The sequence below is a fragment of the Labeo rohita genome, chromosome 4 (assembly GCF_022985175.1).
Source record: "Labeo rohita strain BAU-BD-2019 chromosome 4, IGBB_LRoh.1.0, whole genome shotgun sequence".
Taxonomy (NCBI): domain Eukaryota; kingdom Metazoa; phylum Chordata; class Actinopteri; order Cypriniformes; family Cyprinidae; genus Labeo; species Labeo rohita.
In genome coordinates this window covers 21,133,338-21,141,393 of record NC_066872.1, presented here as the reverse complement: position 1 = coordinate 21,141,393, position 8,056 = coordinate 21,133,338, and positions in this window count along the sequence as shown.

The window sequence follows — 8,056 nt, the reverse complement described above, 5'->3', positions numbered from 1 at the left end:
AGCTGACTGCGTCCACTCCTTCCGTATGCGTATGTAGGGTACATTTAAGCGTGTTGAAAGTTCTGTTATAATGCTGCTCTGTGCGTTCGTCACCCGTCTAATAATAATAACTTGTTTCCATGTTTTCTACAAAATTAAACCGCAAATCAAGGGTGTAAGACATCATTAGCAGGCACCACAATGACACTGCCCGTTACATTAGTTACATTTCTCTGCACGTAAACATTCTTAGAAACAAATGGGATAATATAAATAGGCTACACAAGTCAACAAAATATATTACACTGTTCTAGTTGTTTTTAGATATTTTAATAAAAAAAAAATCTTACACATTGTACCTTTAAGGTTGATATGCCTGTTGCTGGTTTCAGAATGGTCAAAGGGAGGTTTCTGTGTTTAGACGTGTGTGCAATGGCAAAGAATAGCTGCCTCAATGGACCGAGTTGATACATTTCACTTCCCCAGCATTTCCTGCTGGTATTCAGAATCAAAGCTGTGACCTTTGGTTTACAAGTCTGACTCACTAACCATTGATCACCTACTCATTGCCAACATTTGTTACCCAGGTAGCGGTGCCATAGCTGCGTCCTGCTAGATTTCTGGCCACTTTTTTTTAGAATCAATTTTTAAGATCCAACCATATTGTAATGTGATAGTGGCCTTGCTTTCATCCAGTCTTTGCAGGATATTCTGGCCATAAACCTGCATCAACCACAGGTGCTTAGGGACAGAAGGCATTGAAGGAACAGGTTCAAATGTCACAGGCAGGATAAAACTCGTTGTGACAACAATTGCCTTTGCAATCTGTCAGATACTGGACTGTCTTTTGCAACCAGCCTTTAGCATGACGCTCCTGCAGCTTGCGCTGGATCTGGCTGCTGCTGTTTGCCGCCGCTCGTTGACGCGTCAAACTTACTACCTCGAAGTCACATGCAAGTTTTGATCTAAGAATGCAAGGGAACTGCACCCTGTGGCCAATCTCAATGTAGGAGATGATATTATAGCTCCAGCCAATGATCTTCCTCTTGCATCTTCGGCAGGCCAGGTACTCAGATGCCGCAAAGGACATCCTACCCAAGGCAACCACCTGCCTGATCATTTGACAGCGTCACTTGCCACCACAGTTTGTAGCAGGGGATGGCCAAAGTAATTCTCCAAGGAAGGAAAATTACTGGTCTTCAATGGCACCTGTGGAGGATACCACCAAAGTTTGTCCACCCTGTTATAGATCAGTTCAGGATGCCCCTGTGCTGTCCACCTGAACAGGGCCTTGGACATCCACTTTTGGTCCACTTCAGGCAGGGTCTGTAACCATTCAGCTGGAAGACAGACTCATTGTACTGAACAAATCTCAGTGGACACAGAGGGGAGGGTGAGGGTGGCTGAGGCGTGCTTGGGTCAAAGCTACAAAACTAAAGACAGGACAAACTGATAAACATGACTACTGAACTGCAATAAATCCTAAACAAAGCAAAAAAGTGTTATACTATTAAATGTTTGCTTACACGGTGTGGGTCTGAGGCAGGAAACCAGCTTTTCTATGGTCTTGGTCAGGTTTTTCTGGTTAGGCAACTTCCTAACCAAGAGGGAACAGAGAGAGGCAGTGGAAGTATGGGTGGTGGCAGCGTGCTGTGTGGGGGCAGTGTGGTGGGTGGTAGCAGCATGCTGGGGAGCTTTCTTGGCATACTGCTGTTCCTTCATGGCAATGGCAATTTTGCCAAAAGAAAAAGAGCTCAGTATACTTTCTGAAACTTCCCTTGTTGTGGACATTTTCTCACAAGTCTTAAGCCGCTTTTCCACCGAAATTTCCAGGAACAATTTGTCCCAGGAATTTTTTTCCCCCAGACGTGTTGCAGTCTGCGTTTACATTGTGGTCAAAAGTATCGTGAAGATTAGGCAAATAGTCTGGTGATGTGGGACTGCACGTAACTTTTGGACTTGCGTCCTTGGTAGGATGCATGTCCGGTAACATTAGTCAGCTTGCCTTGTCTACTGTAATTTTACTCACTGTATTTACAATAAGACAAAATATGACACCAAACACCACTGCCTCTTTTTGTTTTCATTTAAACATATTAATAGCTGCAGAAATGTAGTTCAGGGAATGTGTTACAATCAAACGAAATATATCAAACTGCACTGCCTGTTTTCATTTTCATTTTAATAAAGTTATTTATATATATATATATATATATAGTTGAAAAGCCAACCAAAATGATATGACCTGGAACAAATAATTATCTGAAAGATTACCTGTTAGATTTACCCAAAACTAATTGTATCTCATGTTAAAACACTACAGAAACATCAGAACCAGCGGTAAATGTCAGAAGAACTAGCAGAGGTGAGGCGCTCTTGGCGGGATACAAGAGCACTGAGAACCTGGTGTTTGTCTGGAGCTCACATCTCTGAAATCGTAGAGGCACATTTTCAAACTACATTTCATGACACAATAACAGTAATATTTTGAAAATCATGCAACAACATTTAGACACATTTTTTTCGACAACAATATTTACTGGATGTTGTATATAATACATTTTATGATGAAAAATATTTGCTTCAAGTGAATTTCAATGAAGACATAGGTATTTTTTTTAAAATTATTTTTAAGGTATGCATAGGTGAAATATTATCTCAGTTTTATGTTGTAATGTAGACTGTTTGTCTAATGAAACAAGAAGAATTTTTCCTGTTATGATTGTTATTTCTACACATTTCCTAATTTGTCTGTACCAGAGTTGACAAACAGTATCTGTTTGTCCATTAAAAGTAAAAAAAAGGAAGTAACTTGTGTTTGGTGAGTCTTAAAAAGACACTGGAAATAAAAATTCTGTTAGTGAAGATTTTTTCCCCCTTAACTTTCTGAAATGCCAAACGTGTCTCCAATTATAGAATCACCCATTTAAGTGTTTATTATTTATATTAGGTATTTGGCAATTTGTAGAATATATTTAATAGATTACCCTGTCACAAAACATTTGTAGTTGGTTTGTAAAAGTTGTCATTACATATTTGTGTTTGTTGTTCTCGTTGCATTTACACTGGTTTGACAAGCAGGTGTCCTTAGCGTGCGGGGATTCGAAACGAAACCGTGAATCATTTTGCGAAGCAATTTATTCAGTTGACTAACTTTCGGAAAGCTCCATTTCTCCATCACCGCTTGTCAGTGAAGGAATGCGTGTTATGATAAATTGATTGAGGATACTATTGATATAGGGAGGGAAATGAAACGCATCTTTTGTTACTCATGGCTTTTCTCACAGCAAACGTGCATTAACGTTTGGTAAAACATTACAATGTTACATTCAATAATAATTAAATTTACACCGCTAAAACTATGAAACAGACTGAATGCTTTGTATCAATTTAAACAATATAAATGCTTAAAACACAAACCTTACTTCAGCAGAATCACAGACCCTGGAACGCAGTTTTATTGCATCGCATTGACAGACCAAAATGAAAGTCTTGTATAAACCAATAAATCTTTTGGATTATACAATAAATGAGTTTTTTTTTAAGTAAGTTATTTTTTTATTATTATTACAAAAAAGCCAAGTGATAGAAATTTGTTTAAATTTGTGATAGTTCAATTTGTGTTTAATTCATTTAAATAATTTAATTAATTTAACAATAAGAAACTGCAAACAAGGATAAACATATATAAGCAAGTATACAATAGTATTTGTTATATGTTATTATTATTAAATTATAATACTATTTTTTGTATTTTGAAGCCGTGTTTCCCTGAATACATTCGGATAAAAAAAAATATCTGCCAGTGATCTACAGGTGATGTTATAGAATATTTTTGTATTGATCTACACCTAATATATAGTGCACTTCTTTGGGGACAATTTTGGTGACAATGCTGTACAAATTCTGAGATGAAGATGAAGATCTTGAATGTTCTTCCCATGTCTGAGGATCAGAAAAAGTCATACGAGAGTGAAAACAGCATTCGCTAATGCTTTAGATTACAGCTTGCAATTTACATGTAAGTAAACCAAATTTAAAGTGTACCTTTTTGTATTAATAGTGTGCTTATGCAGTACTTAGGTGTAGGTATAAGGAACCAATACAAGTTAGAGAACCAAGCAGGGTAACAACCTGAAAAAAAGTACAATTAATTATACTCTTAAGTGTTTTATTACTAAGAGGTATCTACAGTGGGTACGGAAAGTATTCAGACCCCCTTAAATTTTTCACTCTTTGTTATATTGCAGCTATTTGCTAAAATCAAGTTCATTTTTTCCTCATTAATGTACACACAGCACCCCATATTGACAGAAAAACACAGAATTGTTGACATTTTTGCAGATTTATTAAAAAAGAAAAACTGAAATATCACATGGTCCTAAGTATTCAGACCCTTTGCTGTGACACTCATATATTTAACTCAGGTGCTGTCCATTTCTTCTGATCATCCTTGAGATGGTTCTACACCTTCATTTGAGTCCAGCTGTGTTTGATTATACTGATTGGACTTGATTAGGAAAGCCACACACCTGTCTATATAAGACCTTACAGCTCACAGTGCATGTCAGAGCAAATGAGAATCATGAGGTCAAAGGAACTGCCTGAAGAGCTCAGAGACAGAATTATGGCAAGGCACAGATCTGGCCAAGGTTACAAAAAAATTTCTGCTGCACTCAAGGTTCCTAAGAGCACAGTGGCCTCCATAATCCTTAAATGGAAGACGTTTGGGACGACCAGAACCCTTCCTAGAGCTGGCCGTCCGGCCAAACTGAGCTTGAGAAGGGGGGATAAGAGCCTTGTTGAGAGAGGTAAAGAAGAACCCAAAGATCACTGTGGCTGAGCTCCAGAGATGCAGTCGGGAGATGGGAGAAAGTTGTAGAAAGTCAACCATCACTGCAGCCCTCCACCAGTCGGGGCTTTATGGCAGAGTGGCTGACGGAAGCCTCTCCTCAGTGCAAGACACATGAAAGCCCGCATGGAGTTTGCTAAAAAACACCTGAAGGACCCCAAGATGGTGAGAAATAAGATTCTCTGGTCTGATGAGACCAAGATAGAACTTTTTGGCCTTAATTCTAAACGGTATGTGTGGAGAAAACCAGGCACTGCTCATCACCTGTCCAATACAGTCCCAACAGTGAAGCATGGTGGTGGCAGCATCATGCTGTGGGGGTGTTTTTCAGCTGCAGGGACAGGACAACTGGTTGCAATTGAGGGAAAGATGAATCCGGCCAAGTACAGGGATATCCTGAAAGAAAACCTTCTCCAGAGTGCTCAGGACCTCAGACTGGGCCGAAGGTTTACCTTCCAACAAGACAATGACCCTAAGCACACAGCTAAAATAATGAAGGAGTGGCTTCACAACAACTCTGTAACTGTTCTTGAATGGCCCAGCCAGAGCCCTGACTTAAACCCAATTGAGCATCTCTGGAGAGACCTAAAAATGGCTGTCCACCAACGTTTCCCATCCAACCTGACAGAACTGGAGAGGATCCCCAAATCTAGGTGTGAAAAACTTGTTGCATCTTTCCCAAAAAGACTCACGGCTGTATTAGATCAAAAGGGTGCTTGTACTAAATATTGAGCAAAGGGTCTGAATACTTAGGACCATGTGATATTTCAGTTTTTCTTTTTTAATAAATCTGCAATAATGTCAACAATTCTGTGTTTTTCTGTCAATATGGGGTGCTGTGTGTACATTAATGAGGAAAAAAATGAACTTAAATGTTTTTTAGCAAATGGCTGCAGTATAACAAAGAGTGAAAATCTATATTAATATTACATAGTATGTATGATCTACTGTGCTAGGAAACAATCTTACATTTGGGAGCAATTTAGCTAGAACATACACTATGTACCTTATGGTAATAATAGTTTATCTTAATATTTTATTTTTTAAAAGTAAAGGATGCATGATGGAGATTATTAAATAACAAAACTAATGGTAAAATTATGTAATGTGTTTTTGTTATGATTTTATTTAGGCCAATTGCATTGTATGGCTCAACAGCACAATAATGTGTGATGCAGAGGAAGAAAATACAAATAAAGCAAGATACAATGTAACGTGTAATCTAATTTAAATATTGTCAAACTTCTTGTGACTACATTTGGAGAGGTTTAGATGTAATCATGCTCATCCAGACACACAGGCTGTTCTTCAGGAGAAGAAAGCAGGGCAGCAGGTTGTCCTCCACATGATTCCCCAGAGTGTCATCTACTTCTCCATTGCTCATGTCACCCTCATTGTCATCTGAGCCCAAGCATTCCTCCTTTTTTCTGCAGGATATCACCTGATGCCACACAAATGTTTTTAAGCCTGAGTGGTTGGAGCTGAACTCTGCAGGGCTGCGGCTCTCCAGGACTGGAGTTCGCCACCCCTGGCCTAGACTGAAGCCAAGTTTTCTTGCTCCCCCTGCTGGATTGTATTCACATTGTGTTATTTTTTGGTCCAAACCACGATGCGTTTGCATGATCAAAGTACCAGTTATTTAGCCCTGTTGCTATGCAGCAGTGATGCAAATGCATACAATTTTGAATTTATAGACCTTTGTTTTTGTTTCAGTCAGCATCAAAAGGTGGCTGGTCACAGTATAGGTCAGGGGTTGTGAACTCCAATCCTGGACAGCCGCAGCCCTGCAGAGTTCAGCTCCAACCCTAATTAAAACTCACCTGCCTGTTGCTTTCTAGTAATCCTTCAGACCTTGATTAGCTTGTTCAGGTGCGTTTGATTAGGGTTGAAGCAAAACTATGTAGGGCTGCGGCTCTCCAGGCCCGATGCTCGCCACCCCTGGTATAGGTCATAAACCATGTAATCTAAAGGCCTTTCCACACTGAGCACGATGTGAGGCGAATCATTGACAAATAATGCTTTCACATCGAGCACAAACTGATTGATCACCTTCTGCTTATTCACACCTGCATGCTAGGTGGCGTCGACCAACAATGCATTTTCCTCAGATATGTATCTTGTAGCCAGTACAACAGCAAAGCTCCTTCGGGAGGTTGGAGTCAGAGGGCAGGCTTATAGACAGGCCATTAAAGAACTCGTCAACACTGCCGAGAGGACAAGCCACTGGCTGTGGCTAAAGAGGAGTGACACCACCTGGGCTGCTAGGAATAGCTAACTACGGGACACCATCTGGGCTGCTAGGAACAGCTAACCACGGGACACACACCCAGGCGTGATCAACCTGTGGTGGGCCTGCCTCAGCAGAGGGTGTATTGTGTTAAGTGGCCGAAACACTCTGGGAAGCTGAGGTACACAACTGATGATGTGTCCCGTTGGATAAGCTGTGTAGCGCCCACCCATCTTAGAATTGGTGTAATATTAGGGATTGTAACATCAAGTCCTTTCAATGAATTTGTATATGGATTTAACATCGTCCGCTGCTCAATATACAGCATTAACTTAAGATAAATAAAGTTTGGTTCTACACCAAAAACACAAACTATCTATAATGCTTACAAGAAAACATCTTAACATATAAACAGAAGTACAATTAGCATCATGCCACATTTGAAATGTATGTGATTATTAATGTATTTGCTTAAAACCCACTTTCAAACCATCATCGAGTGCTCGTAATAACTTCTGATTGTGATTGATTTTGTGATTTTGACTCTAGCAGACACGCACTCTTTGAATGTTTAATAACGCCACACTGCTTACTGTCATAAAAATCCTTTATTATTAAAATACCATGAGCTGCGTACTAAACACATACAGAAAATATATCGTCATAATCATGTCAATCAGCTTTCATATTTCATGCATAGAAAAATGTTGCACAATTTTTTTTTAATACAGAAAATCTAGAGAGCGAATGCGCTCTGACTCATATAACACTTGCACACGTGGAAGAAAACGGACAGTGTTTTCCTCCAGATTACATAATTCTGTAGAAAATGAATAGAAATTATATTCAGAATGTGTGAATGTCAGTGCCGATAGCCTTGTGGGCAGCACGCTGATATACAGTGCTGTTGTGTTACAGGCGTCCCGAGTTCGATCCCAACACGAGGGCCTTTCCCAATCCCACCCCCATCTCTCTCCCACTTTTCTTCCTGTCAGTTC